At 46.5% G+C, this 20,574-nt stretch overlaps 1 pseudogene; it reads right to left on the bottom strand.

Moving 5' to 3' along the window:
- Nucleotides 1-13,687: 13,687 nt before the first annotated feature.
- On the bottom strand, nucleotides 13,688-18,441 carry LOC122468099 (annotated as a pseudogene).
- Nucleotides 18,442-20,574: the final 2,133 nt, after the last annotated feature.

A 20,574-nucleotide genomic window follows, 5' to 3' on the forward strand; every position in this document is an offset into this window, starting at 1 on the left:
AGAGAGCTTAGAATGGCTTTTAATTTTTTTTTTTTAACATTTATTTATTTTTGAGACAGAGAGAGACAGAGCATGAACGGGGGAGGGTCAGAGACAGAGGGAGACACAGAATCCGAAACAGGCTCCAGGCTCTGAGCAGTCAGCACAGAGCCTGACACGGGGCTCGAACCCACGGACAGTGAGATCGTGACCTGAGCCGAAGTTGGACGCTTAACCGACTGAGCCACCCAGGCACCCCTAGAATGGCTTTTAGAGGGATTTACTTGCTAGCATGTTGGAACTCACCTGTGTAAACTGTAACCTTCTGGTATAAAATATATGCCAAGAAGAATAGGCATGTGCAGATAAGCACTCTCCATTCTCAGGACCTTCATTTTTACCCCACCGCCGGGTTTTTATGGAACGGTGCAGGAGGAGATCGCAAAAGGTCCTTTGGTTCATTCCTCTGCCTCCACACTGTGACTATAAGCCATCTCAGATAGCAGGGCAACTGCTCTCTTTCAAGGACTACACTGGAAGTCTGCCCACTGTTTTGGCTTTTGGTTTCCTTATCTTAAGCACCTGATTAGTTTCTTTTTTTAAGATTTCACTTTTTTACTTTATTTATAGTTTATTTGTTTTTGAGAGACAGAGAGAGAACGAGCAGGGCAGAGAATGGGCAGAGAGGGAGAGGGAGAGAGAACCCCAAGCAGGCTCCGCAGTGTCATTGATGCAGATCCCACAAGCCGTGAGATCATGACCCGAGCCGGAATCAAGAGTGGGTCGCTTCATCAACTGGGCCACCCAGGTGCCCCCAGAAGTCTGATGATTTTTGATGTGCCTTCTAGCTCTCAGGACCTTCCTTCACTGCCGCGATGCTTATTCTGGGCTTGCCCTTCTGGGATTGTAGCCCTGCCCCAGCCTTTCTATCTGTCCTTATTCTGGGCCAGGTGTTAACAAACAGCTGATTGGATCGATAACCTGGGGAAAGGGTGTGCTAGTGAGGTCAGGAAGTTCAGTGGGGTACTTTTCCCAGGTAATATATTTGCATTTTAATAGGAGTCCCCACGGTGGGGTGGGGAGTGTTAATTTAAAGAGATTTCCAGGCAGGAACTAACTGGGGTCCTGTGCACATGTACATGCTATGGGAGGAAGAGAGAAGAGGAAGAGAAGGAGGACGAGGAAGGAGGAGGAGGAGGAGGAGGAAGAGGAGGAGGAAGATAGTGGCTGCCATTTATCAATGTAGCAAAAAGAACATAGAGAACACCCTTTGTCACTCCTGTCCAGAGATGACTACTGCTAATATCTTGGTATATATCCTCCCAAGCACCTAATGTCATAAATATGAATGAACATCCTTATCTCTAGCAGTCAAATTGAGACACTTTTATAACCCTCAAAAGTTGCACGCATGGTTTCTATGTGTACCTTTTAATAACACTCTCCTTGTTCTAGTAATCCCACTTCCAGGAATTCATCCTACAGAAAAGTCTAGAATAGTAAGACTAACATTAGCTATCATGTATTGAGTTTTAATTGTGTACCAGGAGCTTTACACACATTGCTCATTTAAGTCTCGCCCCAAGCCTGCAAAGCAGATAACATCATACCTTACCTGTGGCTGGAGAAGTGAAAGGTTTTGTCCAGGGCTGTCTGCTAGCCAGGGGTCTGGAGCTGGGGCTCAGTGTCGGGGAGGGTACCCCAGGAAAAGGTCTCACCCACCTGGGTACTCTCAGAGACGAGCGTACCCCCTTGTCCCAGAGTCTCCTGTCCTCCCCGGATGCCCCAGGGGCCCTGGGTGGGAGGAATGCGATCCAATGTCCCGCCTTCATCTTCACGGGGGCGGGCGGCAGCAGGTAGTGGTGCCTGCTGGACTCCCTCCCTGCCTAGTTTCAGCTCCTCTTTGAGCTCCTCTTCCATGCAAGCCTTCCTTTGCTTTCTCCGACCAGTTCTGTCCTCCTTTCTCTGTCCTACCTCAGTATAGCCCAGAAGATATTCTATCGCCTTCCAGCTCATCACAGTGTTTCTCAAAATACGTTCCTAAGATCCCAATCAGAATTCTCTGGGGAGCTGTTAAAAGTGCCGACCAATTAAATCGGAGTCTCTGGTGGTGGGGCCCAGGAACCGGCATCTCGCAAGCGTGCAGTGGTCCTGGTGGTGCACTCAAGTAGGAGAGAAACTGCCCTGGCACTTATGCCTCTTCAGAGCAGGGACTCGGTCGCGTCGCCCTGGTGCTCCCCGTGGCTTTAGCACAGCGGTGTACAGCGGATGTAAGCGGTGAATTCGATGCAGAGGTGTATTTCTTGGGAAGAAAATGAGAGTGAAGGAGGTGGAAAAGGGGGAAGAAGGGTGCGGGATCATCACAGAGGGTGTAATTTGAGCGCTTCTGCAGGAGAGTCAATGAGATGGGAAATCTCAGGGCTGATTTGGGAAGCCCACTCTTGGGGTCCCTTGAGGACTCTCAACAGATATTCAGTCAACATCTTTTCCCCTCCTTTTTTCCCCTCACAGATGCATGCTTTAGTCCCAGGAATTTTTTTTTTTTTTTTGAAACCTAAACTTTCAATGCCAGCATGAGTAATTGTATATAAAGTGGGTCACAAGGAAGTGATAACTAATGCACAGACTATTTTCACTGCTGAATCAGATATCTCTATGCTGTATTATGAAATATGCAGGAAGGAAAATAAGCAGATGATAGGAGGGGAAGGAATCCTAAAATAATGTTTTCGCAAACAGTTCTGGCCCCACGTATGCCTGGAGGATGAGGGTAGGGGAGCTCTGATGATACACACTGTTGAGAGTTGAAGGATTGGAATAAAATTGCAGAACTGGAAATTGTTCCAAATGACGTAGGACCTCCTGAGGCACATGACCACCCAACCCCACAGCTCGAAAGGCTTTGGCAATGTCACGGGGGCATCTTGGTCTGCTTCACAGCAGAGGTGGGCAGGGCGTAGAGAAAGCAAAGGCAAACAAAACCAAAACCCACACAATTTTAATGTCTGCTCTATTCGCTCTTCCTAAAACAAACAAAATCCACCTTTTTGGATTTAATTTGTTTCATAGATTTTTCGTTCTTCCACAGCATAAAAATGCCCATTTTAATGACCGCATTTAAATGTACAACTCAGTGGCATTAAGTACGTTCACAGTGTTGTGCAACCGGCCCCACTATTTCCAGAACTTTTTCATCATCCCAAACCGAAACTGTGTACCCAGTCGATAGGAACTTCCCATTCCGCCCTCCCCCCAGTCCATGGCAACCGGCATTCTCCTTTCTGTCTCTATGAATTTGCCTATTCTACATACTTACATAAATGCAATAACAACAATATTTTTTTTTTAGACAAAAATAATGCAACGTTTGTCTTATTTCACCTAGCACACTGTTTTCAAGGTTCATGCATGTTGTGGCATGCATCAGAATTTCGTTCTTCTTTACGGCTGAATAATATTCTATTGTGTGTACATTCTGCTCATTCCTTCATATGCTGCTGGACACCTGGGTTGTTCCCACCTTCAGCTATGGTTAATACTGTTGCAACGGGGGTGCAAGTTTCTGGTTCAGTCCTTAGCTTCAATTCTTTCAGTATATGCCTAGGAGTGGAATTGCCGACTCATGTGGTAATTCTATGTCTAACTTCTGAGAATCCATAATGGCTGCACCATTTTGCAGTCCTACCATGCCAGCTCCTCTCCATCCTCACCAGCACATGATATTTTCCTTAAAAAAAACAAAACAAAACAAAACAAAAAAAAAAACAACAAGACGAAAACAAGAACAAAATCAAGGGCACCTGGGTGGCTCAGGAGGTTAAGTGTCCAACTCTTGATATCCGCTCAGGTCAAGATCTCATCATTCATGAGATCAAGTCCTGTGTTGGGGCTCTGTGCTGACAGGGCAGAACCTGCTTGGGATTCTCTCTCTCCTTCTCTCTCTGCCCCTCCCCTGCCTGCAGGAGCCACACCTCTTTCTCTCTCTCAATATAAAAATAAATATTTAAAGGGTGCCTGGGTGGCTTAGTTGGTTAAGTGTCCAACTTCAGCTCAGGTCATAATCTCACGGTTAGTGGGTTCATGCCCTGCATCGGGCTTTTTGCTGACAACTCAGAGCCTGGAGCCTGCTTCAGATTCTGGGTCTCCCTCTCTCTGTGCGCCTCCCCCACTCTCTCTCTCTCTCAACAATAAATAAACATTAAAAAAAATAAAAAATAAATAAATATTTTTTAAAAATTAAAAACAAACAAAAACAGATCCTGGGGTGGCTCAGTGGGTTAAGCGCTGGACTTCGGCTCAGGTCATGATCTCACATTTCATGAGTTTGAGCCCTGCATCGAGCTTCCTACTGTCAGTGCAGAGGCCACTTCAGATCCTCTGTCTCCACCTCTCTCTGCTTCTCTCTCTCAAAAATAAATAAACATTAAAAAAAAAAAAAAAAAAAGTAGGCTGGAACGCCTGGGTGGCTCAGTCAGTTGAACGACAACTTCTGCTCAGGTCATGATCTTGTCGTTTGTGGGATTGAGTCCCGAGTTGGGCTCTGTGCTGACAGCTCAGAGCCTAGAGCCTGGAGCCTGTTTTGGATTCTGTGTCTCCTTCTCTCTCTGCCCCTCCCCCTCTTGCACTCTGTCTCTCTGTCTCTCTCAAAAATAAATAAACACTACGAAAAAAAGCTTTTTTTTTTTTAAAGTAGGCTTTAAAGAAAAAACAAAACAAAACAGATCCTAATGGGTGTGAAATGCTAGCTCATTGTGGTTTTGATAGATGGAAATTTTTTTTTCATTTTATTTATTTTAGAGCGAGAGAGAGCAAGAGCAGGGGGTGAGAGATGGGAAAGAGAGAGAATCTCAAGCAGGCTCCACGCTTGGCACAGAGCCCGACATGGGGCTGGATCCCACAACCCTAGGATCATGACCTGAGCTGAAATTAAGAGTTGGATGCTCAACCTACTGAGCCACCCAGGTATCCCAGTTTTGATAGATTTTTAAACAGGAATTATACCCAAGATACATATTAGAGGTAATTTCACATAGTTTAGGTTTAAAAGGCAAGCTGGAAATCATACCATGTACAGAAAATAATACTAAATAATTACTGCTTGTAATTCATCTTATTATGCACAGTATCTTTTTGTTTATCGTAATTTGGTATAAATTTCTAAATTGCCCTCCTATATTCTCATCTTGTATATTAATTTTTCTCTTGATACAAGTTTCAATGTTTTTTAAGACATGTTTTAAGTTTATTTATTTATTTTGAGACAGAGATCGAGAGAGGTAGGGAGGGGCAGAAAGAGAGAGGGAGACAGAGAATCCCAAGCAGGCTCCATGCTGTCAGTGCTGAGACTGATGTGGGGCTCGAACTCATAAACCATGAGACCATGACCTGAGTTGAAGTCAGACTGTTAACTGACCGAGCCACCCAGGTCCCCCACATGTTTCAAATTTTATCTAATCTTCCAGAAATAATGTTTGTACATGACATTAAAGATTTTCATCTCTGATGACTTCTGGTATCTAATTGAACCACCTTTTGAGGTTGAGTAGATTCTTTTATTAAAAAAAATTTTTTTTTAACATTATTTATTTTTGAGAGACAGAGAATGAGCAGGGGAGGAACAGAAAGAGAGGGACACACAGAATCCAAAGCAGGCTCCAGGCTGTGAGCTGTCAGCACAGAGCCCAATGCGGGGCTTGAACCCACAAACTGTGAGATCATGACCTGAGCCGAAGTCAGTTGCTTAACCAACTGAGCCACCCAGGTGCCCCTTGAGTAGATTCTTTTAATTCCATGGTTATGTTATGCAGCATTTTATAGTCATTAGGAATAAAAAATAAGTTGTTTCTTTGAAGTTGAGCTGTGGTCTTTTCTCGGAACACTTACTGTAGTCAAATGATTGATCTAATGTATTGAAATACTTGTTAAATCTTAATTTTCTTTGGGTCAACATATTTGACAAAGAGCATTCGTGAACACTTGGTCAATGAACACTTGACCTACTATGAACCAGCTATGGTACTGGGGGTTGGATACACACTGGTAACTAAACAGATATTGTGGCATGTGATAGAAGTTTGAAGAAAGAGAGTCCTATTGTTTTTATTGCCTTCTTGACTAACAGCTTAAGGGATAACTTGAAAAAAATTAGGGATAAATTTGGCTCAGGACCAAATTATACTTATTAAGCTGATTTTACATGTCTTTCCCAAAGAATTGAGTTAGCTTATGAGAGATACATACACTAATGTTAATACACAGAGAGCTAGAATCAAGATCAAGAAGGAAGGTGGTAACATACTAGAGCCCTAAGTTTCACATGTTTGACACAATTGCCATTATGCAATTACTATGTTACTACTTTGACACAAGCTCTAGGGATGTGTTCCCTTGGGGAAAAAATTAACATTGATTGAACAGGTAAAGGCTCATTTATCTCATATAAAAAAGCCTGAAATTGTGCAACCCGGGGCTAGCATAGTAACTCTCTATCGGTGACCCAGGTTCTTGGTCCTTCTGCTGTGCCATATTTAATTTTTATTTTAATGTTTATTTATTTTTGAGAGAGAGAGACACAGAGACAGAGTATGAGCAGGAGAGGGGCAGAGAGAGAGGGACACACAGAATCCGAAGCAGGCTCCAGGCTCTGAGCTGTCAGCACAGAGCCCAACGCAGGGCTCAAACTCATAAACCGTGAGATCATGACCTGAGCTGACCTGAGCTGAAGTCGGACGCTTAACCGACTGAGCCAACCAGGAGCCTGTCTGCTCTGCCATCTATAGATGTACACCTTTGCTTTCTTATGCCTCATGACCATATGTTCCCCAAATGGTTGCTGCACCTCAAGGCAGAAAGAAAGGAAAAGGGCAAAGGGGCAAGAGCTTTATCCTATCTTCACCTGGGCAATCGAGATAGACACCCGGGAAGGGCTGCACACACATTGGCCTTATTGAAGAGGAACCCTGGGCTTAGGGACCCCAAATCTTATGTAATAGGCAGTAGGCCTATTTGCTTTGGAGTGAAACATTATTTCTGTCTTCCAAGCTTCCAAGCAAGCCTTCCCTTTGCTCTGGAGAGATAGTATGTCTGTTTTCCAAGGTTGTATGCCTTTCCAACATGCTTGAGAAGCTAGTCTGAAACAAAAGACACTCAGTGCCCCTGCTTGCAAGATACACAGTGAGAGACCATGGAGAATTGTCTCCCAACAATATCCTCCTTGAGGACTTCTGCCTGTCTATTACTGGCCACCTCTAATTGCAAGGGAGACTATGAAATTGAGAATTTGGGGTTGGGCACATTGCTTCTCTGAATAAAATTGGTGTTCTATGAGGAAGAAAAGGCAAGCAAGGGATGGAACTTCATAAGAGCAAGGCAAAAACTGTGCCCAGGTGTTTTGATCTGTGCGGCCAATCTCTTCTCCCCACTGCATAAATAGATCTTACGACACTGTATTTACTGAGCCTGCCAGAAATAATTTGTGCAACTGAGATATAAGGGAATTCCCAGTCAAGTACCATTTTACAAATCTCAATTAAGCTACTGGGAGTTTAGCGCCGAATTTTAATGTCACAATTGTTTAATATCTAAGTGTACAAGTCTGTAATTCTTAGAACTTTCCCCATTAAATAAATCTGTGTTCGTTATTTTGATAGACCATTGGCAGGGGGTGAGAATAAAAGTCCTTTTAATTTAAGAGAACATTTATGCCATGAAATTTCCCCCAGTCTTGGGGTATCTATTGCTTAAAGAACACATTCTACTTTGTGAACAGATAGGTGTTTAGTAAGAGGTTTATAAATATACTTTTTCTGGTTTCATTTATTTTAAGAGGATTTTTTTTTTCCACCTCATGACAGTCATTTGGGGCTGACAATGTTACCATGGTAACCATGCTCCAAAATGCTGGTTGCCAGTGAATATTGATCCTTAGCCCCTCAGCACCTTTCACTACAGTGCTCACTCCCTTACGTGAAGGAGGCTTTGCTCAGAGCACATTTAGGTCAAGGAGTCCACGCCCGGTGGTGGTAGGTACTATCACCAAAATCGACTGGAACCAGTCTAAGGATTCCAATGAGAATCCAGGTCCACCCCACATCATCACGGCTTATATTTTCACGGCAACAGATAGAGGCACAACTTCTTTGTTTTCTCTTCAGCTGCGTTGTTACAGTTCCTTTTTTTCTTTCTTTTAATGCTTATTTTTGAGAACGAGAAAGACGGGGCGTGAGTGGGGGAGGGGCAGAGAGAGAGGGAGACACAGAATCCGAAGCAGGCTCCAGACTCTGAGCTGTCAGCACAGAGCCCGAAGCAGGGCTTGAACCCATGTACCATGAGATCACAACCTGAGCCGAAGTCCGACCCTTAACCTACTGAGCCACCCAGGTGCCCCATCAGCTGCGTTGTTACAGTTTCAAAGCTCAGTCAGTGCAACATACGAGGCATTGAGGGAAAATTTCAGATGTGAACGGACATGACTTTCCAAGAGGGAAAGAGGTTCCTCAACTACTTTTCAAAGCCCGTACTATATGATTTTGAAATAAAAATGTTTCTCTCCTGAAAGGGAGGGAGAGGTTTTAACCTGGGCAGGGCACTGGAGATTTAAAGATCGATCCAATTCAGAGTCCAGGGGTGTCCTGGAGGTGACGGTTCTCAGGGCTGTAGCAGGGCGGTTGCAGATGGAGTTTGCCCCCTCTTCTCCATAAATAGGGAAGTGCCCCTCCCCTCAGCAAGGGTTTGTGCATGAGAAAGGGAGGCTTGTTGGAAAGGGCAGCTTTGAAACTTAATTCTCTTTGCCAAGAACTAATGGACTGTCTTCAACGTGCATGAAAATATGTTCAGCACCGTGACCAGAGAAGCCAAAATGAGGCCTCCACAGACCTAATTTGGCATCAGTTTATCTCCACGTGAGAAGATCTGGATGTGCTTATTTTACTGGCTGCTGTAACCAAGAAAAAAACAAACAGAAACCCTCCAAAGGTTCACTGAGACAGCAGTCAGTCATGAAAAAGGAATTTGAACCAAGATAACGTTAGTTACATTTTAGCCACATGTTCCTGAAGCCTGAGCCCTAACAGTTGAACCAATGTGCTTTAGCCTTTCATCATACATTAAAACCTAACCAAATCAGCATAGACTTTGTGTCATTCAAAGAATCTGCATACACAGACACCGCACAGACATCTTTGGACTACTGACAGAATTAAAGGGTTCTAGGACCAAGTGAGACATTTCACTTTCTTACCCATCCTTGTTCTGTGTTTGGAGAGGCCAAAGGGTGGAAGTGGAAATCCAGGGAGAAGATGTAATGGAAGAAATTGCTCACCTGTTTCATGCAGCAATAGCTAGCCTTAACGGAGCTCTGACTACGGGCCAGGAATTGCTCTTTGATAGGATTTCGTTGACTGCTCGTTAACAGTCCTATCAGGTAATGGTGATTATAATATCCATTTTACAGTTGTGGCAATTGAGGCACAGAGAAGTTAAGTGACTCTCCCAACATCACACAACTAGTACAGGACTTATACCTCTTGTGCAAGATTATAGACATCCTCCCCCCCTTTCCCCCCAGCTTCGTGGCTCAGGGTGACCTAAGCAAAATGCTACAGCAGGAAGGGGAGAGGAGATCAGGCTGTGGTATACTGGAGGGGAAAAGCAAAGGGAGGCACTTAAAGTCAAGGCAAGGACAATGTCTCCAAGGACAGTGCAATTTCTCATTAGTGAAGTATTGGTCAAGCTCCCCAGCCTCAGAGGCCCGTCCAGGGTTTCTTTGCTGCCAGGGTCACATTGCTCAACTGCCTGTAGGGGTGCTGCAGCCCTGGAAGGAAGCCCAGGCTGTAGGGCTGCCAGGACCCGGCTGGTCTTCTACTCAAAGACAGAGGAGAACGTCATTCCGGGGTAAATTCTCCTTCAAATGACCTTTTTGAGATAAACCTTGTCTGTTTCAGGGTCTGCTCTCCTTAGTGCATCTTCTCTGGCTCCAAAAAGACATGTCCTGGGGTGTCTGGGTGGCTTAGATGTTGGAGCATCTGACTTTGGCTCAGGTCATGATGTGGCAGTCGGTGAGTTTGAGCCCCGCATTGGGCTCTGTGCTGACAGCTCAGAGCCTGGAGCCTGCTGGGGATTCGGTGTCTCCCTCTCTCTCTGCCCCTCCCCCACTCGCGCCCTGTCTCTCTCTCTCTCTCTCTCTGTCTCAAAATTAAATAAACATGAAAAAAATGAAACAAACAAAACAAACAGACACATCCTCTGCTATCCAACCAGTTTCCCTGATGTGCTTGAGTACTGGTGACTATGCTCTTGGGGAGAGGGGTGGTGGTGGTGGTCATTCCCACTAGGGTTTTTCTGCAGCGATCCTGTCCTACTGACCGCGGTGTGATGCCTAGGACTGATTGGCTTATCAGCAAAATGTACCTCTTTTTCACTTATGCTGCCTGTTTTCCCTGAAGAATAAAGCTCTGCCTAATCCAAATAATATGGAATATGGGATAATACGGAAATATTTGTAACTGTGATGTCTCTGGTTGGAAACTGAAAAGCAGAGAGGACGTATGCCAACACCTTCCTCTGGGATTTCTTTACCTGCCTTTCAGTATAGGAGCAGAGCCTCTTAGATGTCAGACTATTCACCATTCGTTATTGGTCGCCAAGATGATGAACACCTCGAGTCCTAAAACATGCATTGTTGCAATCATTTGGTTTAAAAATATATGGATAGTTTCAATAAAAGGAATGACTAGACCAATTAACAAACTTTCTGAATCCAAAGTCAAGCCTTCCTGGTTAAATCTATCATACAATAGACTTATAAGGTCTCTTAGGTTTACTTGTTTGTTTTTTCAACAAGAAGATTCCTTTATAATGGTGAATTTGATAACACACAATACTAGAGTGATGATGGCTTCAGTCACTGGTCCACAGGAGGCAGGAGGGAGCAGTGAGAAGAACCGACTTTCCAGGGCTCACATCACACCGACATCCACACCAGGAACGACCTCCCTGAAGCTTCGCCCACCTACTGGTTCAGTCAAGAGCTATGTTGCTTTTAATTTGTCATTTTTTAAGTTTATTTATTTTGAAAGAGCGGAGAGAGCAGAGAGATGGAGAGAGAGAGAGTCCCAAGCAGGCTCTGTACTGTCAGCCCATAGCTGGATGCAGGCCTCGAACTCATAAACTGTGAGATCATGACCTGAGCCGAAATCGAAAGTCAGATGCTCAACTGGCTGAGCCACCCAGGTGCCCCTTAATTCATCATTTTTGCTCATTGAAGATAAAATCCACCGTAGTGGCAAGATTTCAGCACAACACTCTTTCCAGTCATGATAGATAGGGACATCCCAGCTCTTGATGAGAAACAAAATTTCATTTGACTTCTCTTCAAAGGACTGGAGAGAGAATTTTTTTCTTAATGATCTGTTTCAATATTTGTATGTACTTAAAAAAAAAGAAGGCAACTAACAGTATATTTATTCTGTGCTCTGTCTCCCTGGAAGATTTCTCATGATCTGGGAGCCAATTAATACACTTCAAAATAAGCAATAAAAATTCTAGTGCAATTCTCAGAAGCAGATGGTGGGCTTGCTGGGGTCGGAGGGGAGAGAAGCAGGTGCCCCACTTGGTAGCATGGTGCGGCCTTTGGGAAAGCAGACAGAAGCATCGCCAAGCAAGAAACACAGCCAGGGAAGGCCTGCTTCCTTCTGCGCTCCCCCCAGGTATGGAGGCATCGCCTTTCCCGCAGCCTGACTTCTCAGGGACTGAGGACCCTATCCCTCACTCTCCACTCTCGTGACCTGTATGATAAATTGAGTGGTCTCTGACTGAATCAGGCTTAGGCCAAGAATTGGGATCTAACTCTGGAGGACCCAGGTAGATTTCCTTCAGGCTATTCCAAGCAGGAAGTCCCTGGGACACTCACTTCAAGTAGCTGTGAGGCATAAAGGGAAAAGGCAAGGAAAGGAGAAGCTGGGAAGACAAAAGTGATTAGTGGGGCGCCCAGGGGGGCTCAGTCACTTGAGAGTCTGACTTCAGCTCGGGTCGTGATCTCACAGTTCATGAGTTCAAACCCCATATTGGGCTCCCTGCTCTCAGTGCAGAACCCACTTTGGATCCCTCCCACCACCCCCGCTGGAACACACGCTCTTTCAAAAATAAACATTAAAAAAAAAGTGAGTAGCAACACAGTGGCTCTTGACCCAGCTCTGTTTTGTGGGTAAGACCCGCTGCCACGGCCACGTTATCCTTGTGCTGGGGACAGACTATGATGAGTCTTCACAGACACTAGCAGCCTAAGGATATTCCATGCTGCTTTTGTATGTATGTATTATTACAAATAATAATTTGTATCATGTTTACCCGAGGTAAATGCAACTGATTCGGTTCATTCCCTTTCGCTACAACTGTTCACTTCCCTGCCCTGAAGAGTTCATGCCTTCAGGCCTGCCATCAGGCTCACCCTGGCTTGCCACCTGCCCCGCTCCCACATGGGAAAGTGGCCCCAGGTCAAGCAGAGAGGACACACAGTGCCAGAGGTGACTGGAAGGAGGGCCTACCTCAATGAGACTTCTAATTCTGAGAACCTAAGTTACTGTGAAGGACTCAAAGAGGGAGCTGAGCTTAAATGTCACGGCTTTCTTTTTTTAAGTTTATTCATTTATTTAGAGAGAGAGAGAGAGAGAGAGAGAGAGAAGAGGGGGAGGGGCAGAGAGAGAGGGAGAGAGAGAATCCCAAGCAGCCTCCACACTGTCAGCATGGAGCCTGATGTGGGGCTTGAACTTACAAACCATGAGATTATGACCTGAGCCAAAGTTGGATGCTTAAATGGCTGAGCCACCCAGGTGCCCCAAATGCCACTGAGTGTTTTTGTTTTTGTTTTTTAATATATGTTTTATAATGTTTTATTTATTTTTTGGAGAGAGAGAGTACACAAGCAGGGGAGGGGCAGAGAGAGAGAGGGGGACAGAGGATCTGAAGCAGGCTCCACATTGACAGGTTGAAAGCAGTGAGCCCCACAGGGGGCTCGAACTCATGAACTGTGAGATCATGGCCTGAGCCAAAGTCGGATGCTTGACCGACTGAGCCAACCAGGCATCCCAAAGCTCACTGGTTTTAACTGCAGTTAAAGCAGACTCAGGATGGTCTCAGTCTCCACAAGGGACAACCGGTGGTCATGACAGCACTTGTCACAGAAGCCCTGTCCGCAGGCCGGGCACTGGTAAGCTGGATGCTGACCTCCTCCCAGCAGCTGTGGCAGTGCTGGATCTTGTACTCGGGCCCCAACCATGACAACCTGGCCGCCTCCTTCACCAAACCTAGTGATACATCAGTGGCTGTCACCATGCCCCACGGCATTCTGCACATCCTCCCCCATCTCCCAAGCATCCGGCCTTCCTTGCCCACCCGCCTCAGCAACATCTCACTGGCTCCATCAGCAGTTGTCATGCACCTGCTCAGGCACTGACCTTGTGCCTCAGGCCTTGGATGAACAGGTGTCACAGAAGCCCTCCCCACAGTGGTGCTTGGTGTTGTTATCTATTTTTTTTTTAAGTTTATTTATTTTTGACAGAGAGACAGAGAGAGTGAGTGGGAGAGGGGCAGAGAGAGAGAGGGAGAGAGAATCCCAAGCAGGCTTTGCCCTGTCAGCTTGGAGCCCGATGTAGGGCTCGAACCCACAAACTGCGAGATCGTGCTCTGAGCCAAAACCAAAAGTCCAACGCTTAACCGACTGAGCCACCCAGGTGCTCCTTGGTGTCTAGCAGATGGTTGCAGCTCCAGTGGCGGGGGGGATCTGCCCATGAGCCAGAAAGCCACAGCACTTGGATGGCCCACGGCTAAGCTCAGACACGGATTGAGCCAGGACCTTCATTCCAACCAAGAGGCCCTAGGCAGCACTGTTTCTGTCCTTCAGAAATCCGTCAGCTGCAGGCCATACGTGCACAGTCTCGGCCCGCACTGAAGTACCCACAGGACCTTGGTTCCCAAACCATACTGTAGTTACCACAGCCATTCGATCACATGCCCAGACCAGGCACAGTTTTCGAGACCCATCCAGGGGGGAGTTGGTGGCAGCTGATATCCTGGGCACTATGCTGACTTCCTTGACTTTTTCCCAGCAGCCCTTGAGGGAATAAACTCGGTCGTCATCTGGTGTGAATATCTGCAGTGGCCCCTGACTTGATGAGCTACTCCTTTCCTGTGATTTGTGCGGTTCTTACAGCCAGCCCCACGGCAGAGCCACAAGAAGGAGCAGGTGAAGTATTCATCCAGAAAAAAAGGAGTTGTGTGCCGTCTGGTCACTGGGATCTCACTGCTGGGGGGTGGTTGGTCGGTTGCTCAATGCCTTCAGGGCTTTGAGGAGGACCCGGGGGTGCCAGGCACAGAGAGTGGTGGCACAACGCACGCTGAGGCCCAGAGATGCCTGCCGGGTGGTTGGATGTCCTTGTTCCCTTGTAGTGAATGGAACTGCAGGCTTCAGAGCAGCAACCCAGCTTCCAGAGCCGGTTCTGGACAAGCTTCTCTGGTGGCCCGTCTGAGGGGTGATCAGAGCCCAGCAGGTGAGCGTGCACAGTGTCATGGAAAATGACAACCACATCCAGGCCACAGTGGGCAGTGGGAGCTCCTCGGTGAAGCGCTTCAGATAAGCTACTGACGTGTCCCAAGGGACTCAAAGAGGTCATTATGCAGCCCATCTGTAGGAGTTCGAAGGATGACGAGGTCTGAGATGGCCAGGACCTTAAGCAGCAGGGGTGTTCTCTGGCTGAGACTCACCCTAGCCCCTAGGAGCCCCTCGGCGTCTGTTACTGCCACTTTGTGGCCTGGGTCACACACCGCTCACATTTCCACGGTGCGGGGCTCCTGGGCAGGGGAGGGTCTAAAGGCATCAAGGCCATAAAGGAAAGTGTGGTTGAGGTGTGAGACTTCCCATCACCAGTATTTCCGGAGATGGAAACCACCCTCAGGTGCCGCCCAGGTTTGCCTTCCAATTTCCTCTTCACTGGGTCCCAGAATGTCTTTGCTTTTCTCCACCAGAAGGAAACTCACTTCTGGGCTGGTCATCTTCTTCCTCTTGGCCTACTCCTGCTCTTCCTCCTTCAGTAGCCCCCGGACCTTGGTGACACAGTACACAGTGAGGAAGTGTCTCCTGTTGCGAGTCCCCCAAGGCGAGTCCTGTTCTGGAGCCCCAGGAACATGTTGATTTTACAGGCCGGGCACCTCATGGCCGCCCTCTGCCCTTTGCCTGGTGAATGGCCCTTGGGGGCCCTCGCTGGGGATCACTAAGGGGGTGGCCAGGTTGGAGTCCTACCCACTCAGGGTTTCTCAGGTGCTCCTGCAGCTGGTGCTTCTTCTCGAAGCAGAGACACTGGGGGCTGCAGGCAGCACTCACCACACCACAAAGACAGCTTGGTCGGCCCCGCCGCAGGCCTAACTTTTCTGACTTCAGGCCCTTCTCTGCTGGGGGAATCTGGGCATTTGCACTCACATGGGTGAGGAAATCACACACCATACAACTATCCCTGGGCTTTCCCCAGGAGTGAAGACAAAGGCTTTGAGTCTGAAGACTATGCAGAATTTCCACAGAATTCTGAACACCTTAACACAAAACAAAACTGTTGTCCTTATGAGAATATTCACAAATGTTCAAATATTGAATTTTCTTCCTCCACGATTCTCATATCAGCAGCAATGTTGGTCTGATGCTTTCATTCTCCGCCAGGTGTCAAAATGAACTTGACAGGGGGGTCAAGGGTCTTTCATGGCTTCGAGAGATCTAATGGGTTCACTGAGGTGGGCTTATCAGTTGGGCCTCAGCCACAAGGTTTGGGTAATGCCAGAGAGTGGTCAGGAGCTTTTCTTTTTTTTTTTTTTTTTAAACTATTGATTTTTTTTTTTTTTAACGTTTATTTATTTTTGGGACAGAGAGAGACAGAGCATGAACGGGGGAGGGGCAGAGAGAGAGGGAGACACAGAATCGGAAGCAGGCTCCAGGCTCTGAGCCATCAGCCCAGAGCCCGACGCGGGGCTCGAACTCACAGACCGCAAGATCGTGACCTGGCTGAAGTCGGACGCTTAACCGACTGCGCCACCCAGGCGCCCCAGGAGCTTTTCAATATAATCAGCCTCATGTCAGTATTTCAGGGGGTATCTCAGGGCAGCATGGTGAGGGCAAGGTGGGGTTGGGTGACAGCTGGACACTGGTGAGGACAGAGGCTCTTCTTCAGGGCACCAGAGGACCCAGCCTCACCCCCATCTCTGTCCCCCTTCTCCTTCACTGCCTCCTGGGCTCCTCCCTTCCTGTTGTCATCCGGGACCTGCTCATAGGTTTAGTTTTAAAGCTGTGATTTAAAGCACAATTTAGCTGCTAGCTACTCCTCTGAAGACTTTAACTTCAAAAAAAAAAAAAAAAAGAATCCAACTGGGGATAATTGTTCACATCTGCCTAATGATGTTTCTATTTGAAGAGACATAATACAATGTAAAATTTTGAGTTGTGATAGCTCTCAGTTTATAACTGAAATCAAAAGGGTAAAAATTCAATGAAAGAGCTAGATACTTCCGAAAGGTATTCTTTACGTGAGGGTTCAAGGCAACACGTTTTGTTAGCAATATCAGAGGTTGATTTTTTTTTTTTTTATTCTGATTTTTTCTACTTTCATGCAGGTGAGGTAGGGAGGAGCAGATGTTTTGTGTTTGGCAAGACAATAGTTCACTTCAGTACGACTAGATGGCTTCACCTTGTTTGTGCTGTTCATTGCTAAGAGGCCCACGATGCTGTCAGTGGGGCCCGAAATATGCTGTGGGGAGCCAGCGGGCCTTGGGGGAACTGAAAAAGAAATCATTGCTCTGGCCTCACTCAGTCATCTGTTCCCAGGCAAAATCATACCCTGTCATCCATGAAGATTCAGAGAAACTCAACCTTGACTGAGCTGCTGTTTCTGACCACAGCCCTCATTGTCCTGAGCCCACAAAGGCCCTATCCATGGGACTGAGAACACAAATGCCAGAAAGATGTTAGGAACCAATGGCCCAGGTCATGATCTCACAATTCATGGGATCGAGCCCCACGTTGGGCTCTGTGCTGACAGTGCGGAGACTGCTTGGGATCCTCTCTCTGCTCCTCCCCTGCTCTCTCTCTTGCTCTCTCTCAAAATAAATAAATAAACTTAAAGAAAGGAAGAAAGGAAAGAAAGAAAGAAAGAAAGAAAGAAAGAAAGAAAGAAAGAAAGAAACCAATGGCTGAAGAGTAGGCTTGTGTTGGAAAGAACATAGCTCTAGGGAAAGACTGGTGAATGAGGAAGGGTAGGTGTGAGTGGAGTCTGACTGGGGCATGACAGAGAAGAAGTCCAAGGGTGCTGGGAGTTAAACCATTGCCAGGATTCCAATGAAAGACTAATGTGGTCTAATACCAGACAGTAGGTGCTCAATGAATGCTTCTTAACCAGATAAATGGGAAGATGCTGGTCAGAGGATCCTGGGTGGGGGTGGGTTAGGGAACCAGCTTGGGTTGTTAAGGGTCTGTGGAAAGAGTTATTGAAGCTTAAACCAGGGGGTTTCCTGGGAGGAACAGGCACCAAGCAGCAGAACTGAATACAAAAGCCAGACTTGTTTAAGTAGGGTGGGGCAGAAACTGCTAGTTGCCTACCCAGCATCTACTCTCCCCTTTTTTCCTTAATAACGCAACTGAGATTTTAATCTGGGTGGCAGTGTGCCCAGCCAAGCACTACATTCATCAGCCACGTTTATAGCTGTGATGGCCATTGAGGCATATGCTTAAGTCGTTGGGTGGGGCTTCTGTGAAGATTCTTTAAGAGGCGTTAGTCTCCTGACACACTCATTTTTTCCCCTTCTCTGTTCCTCATGTGTCTTCTTGGAATAGGAAGATCAATGTGATGGCTGGAGCTCTAGCTGCCACATTGGACCATGAAGTGAATGTGAAGATGAAAGCCATATGCTAAGAATAGCAAAACCCGGGCCCCTTGATGACACTAGTTCCCATACCAGCCTCACTCCAGCCTTCTTTTATGTGAGAGAGAAATAAGCTCACTCTTGTTGAAGCCACTGTTATTTCTTCATTCACCTAGGACATCACAAGCCTAGTGATCTTGAGAAGGTTTTGAAGACTGAAAAATTGGGGTTTTTATTTGTTTTTCATTCTGGTGTATGTATTTGTTTAAGTAAGCTGTAAGATAAAGGTGATTAAAAATGACAAAAGATTGTCTGTCTCTCTGAGCTCAGTCATAAAAAGAAACTAAGGGGTTATGTATTATTGTGTTATGTGTTTATTTGGCTTAATAAAAACAGGCTTTAATCTCTCATGTAACTGAGAAGTCCAGAGGTCAGGTAGGCTTCAGATAAGGCCCGATACAGTAGCTAGAAAATTCAATGAAGACCCAGTATCTTTGGATGTCAGTGAAGACATCAGTCTCACCTAATGACCATGAGAGTCCTGAAGCTCTTGGCAAAGTCTTCTTGCATTTAGTCCGGGTCCCCACACTAATCCTGTGGCTAGGATGGCTAGGACAATGGAGCCCACTAGATGGACCACTCAGAGACCTGTAATGAGGCTTTTCCTCCCAAAGGCATTGTTGGGAAGCATGGGACCCTGCCAGGAGGGAGGAAAGGAGGCGAATGCATGTGGGGAGGTCACCTCTCCTGGCCATGTTCACCAGCTAGCGTTATGTAAAGGAGCTCCAGTTTTTAAAAAGGCAAAGGTCTGTTGCTCTCAAATGACTTTTTACTAGCCTGGAAGCCAGTAATAGGCTTACTGGTTTGAGGTAAGGCATAGGATTTCCAGAGAACCTTTCCTACTCTTACTTTCATTCATTGATTCAACAGTAAATATTTCCTGGGTGCTAGTTATGGGTCATGCAGCCGGCAGGTTGTGCCTGAGAGGATGGGCACATATTAAGCCATTAGGATCGGTCGGCACTAGCAGATGGGGGTACCCAGACTCTTTCAGAATGTCAGAAAACAAGCAGGAGGGCCTGGGGAAAAGGACAGGTAAGTCTTTCTAGGGATAAAGGAATGGGACTAGCCGTTGTGCATAGGGGGATGCCCAGAAAGAGCACATCTATGTAGGGGCCTCAGCAAGGCCCCTGCATAGGTTGAGTTCCGTAAATCTGAGAAAGACAGAGTGGAGTGGGGGTGCATGTGGGGACTTCACGTTGTGCCCTTTTAGCAGTCTGACCAGGGCTGGCTTTGCAATTAGGGTTCTGAATTTCCCGGGTTAGGAAGTCTCTGCAGGGGAGGATGGGTAGGATGAGTGGTTCCTAATGTGGGCTTGGGAGAGTTTCAGAGGTAAAATGCCAGGAAGTGAGAGTAAATCCCTGAAACTCCCAGGGAGAATCTTTCCCAATCCAACTAGCTTGCTGCTCTCCTGACCCTGGAACAGCCTGGGGGTTTTCAGTTTATCATGACACAATTCTTTTCTTCCTGCAGGAGTCAGAGAATAAGGGCTTCGTAACCCAAATAGTTCACAGTATGGTATTTGTCTCTATTTAAAATCATCTCCCATGGGGTTCAATTAACAATTTACATGTCAAATTATGTCACACCCATTACTTGCTCTAATTTGGTCAGGCTGGGTCAGGCAGTCCCTGAACTGATGGAGCTCCTAGCCTCCCAGCTGACAGGCACAGCCTCAGCGCCCGAGCTGTCCTTGGCCTGAACTGCGTCAGGGTGTGATATCCCACTAGGAGTACCAGGCAACACTGTGTGAAAGGTCAAGTTCATGACGACAGCGATCTGTAATAAAGCCCCATTTATCAGAGCTTTGCCCCTGGAGACTGGAGTATGTGGGCTTGAATCCTGGCTCTCTCATTCAGCAACTATGTGATCTTGGGCAAGTTCTTTAACCTTCCTGAACCTCATTTTCCACATCTGTAAAATGGGAATGCTCATAACATTTCATTTACAGGACTGTAATTGAGGATTAAATGAGATAATGCATGTAAAACATTTGGCAGAATGTCCAGCACTTAATAGGAACTCTGTGCTAGCTATTTCCTAGTAGTAATACTTAATTTTTTTTATCTTGTTCAGTCCTTCAAAATTGGGGCTCCTCCAAGGATTACCTACAGGAAATATTTCACCAGCCCTCCAGAAACCCAAAGAAGACAGGCAGCCCTTCCTGGAGGGCATGTGGGGTGGCCAGAGAAGCCACAGTGATATTTTGACACTAGAATGATTAAAAATGAGGCAAGAGTAGCCTTGACTTTAGGAACAGCTCTGTTGTGGGTACAGAAAACTTCTCCCTTTGCCACGTGGGGATCACAGAATGCCTTTGTGTGGCCATTCAATTGGTCTGCAGAGCTCCAAGAAGCAGATGTAAGAGTGCCGGGTCAGTCATTCTCTCCATTTTAAATGGAGGTAAACTGAGGCACAGAGCAGTCTACATACGAACCGCAGTTCTTTCTCGCCTCTCAATGGACAAGTGAAGCCGTGGTAATTACAGAGCTAGAAGCAGAAGCTCCTGCCCAAATGACTTGGGACTGAGGCATCTGGGTCATCAACCACAACGGAAGCTGATATTGGGGAAATTATCTGGGGTTACAGGCACAAAGACTATGCCTCTTACTGTCTTCTACACCCAGAATCTCTGCGGTTGTG

Source organism: Prionailurus bengalensis, chromosome B3 (assembly GCF_016509475.1).
Source record: "Prionailurus bengalensis isolate Pbe53 chromosome B3, Fcat_Pben_1.1_paternal_pri, whole genome shotgun sequence".
NCBI lineage: Eukaryota > Metazoa > Chordata > Mammalia > Carnivora > Felidae > Prionailurus > Prionailurus bengalensis.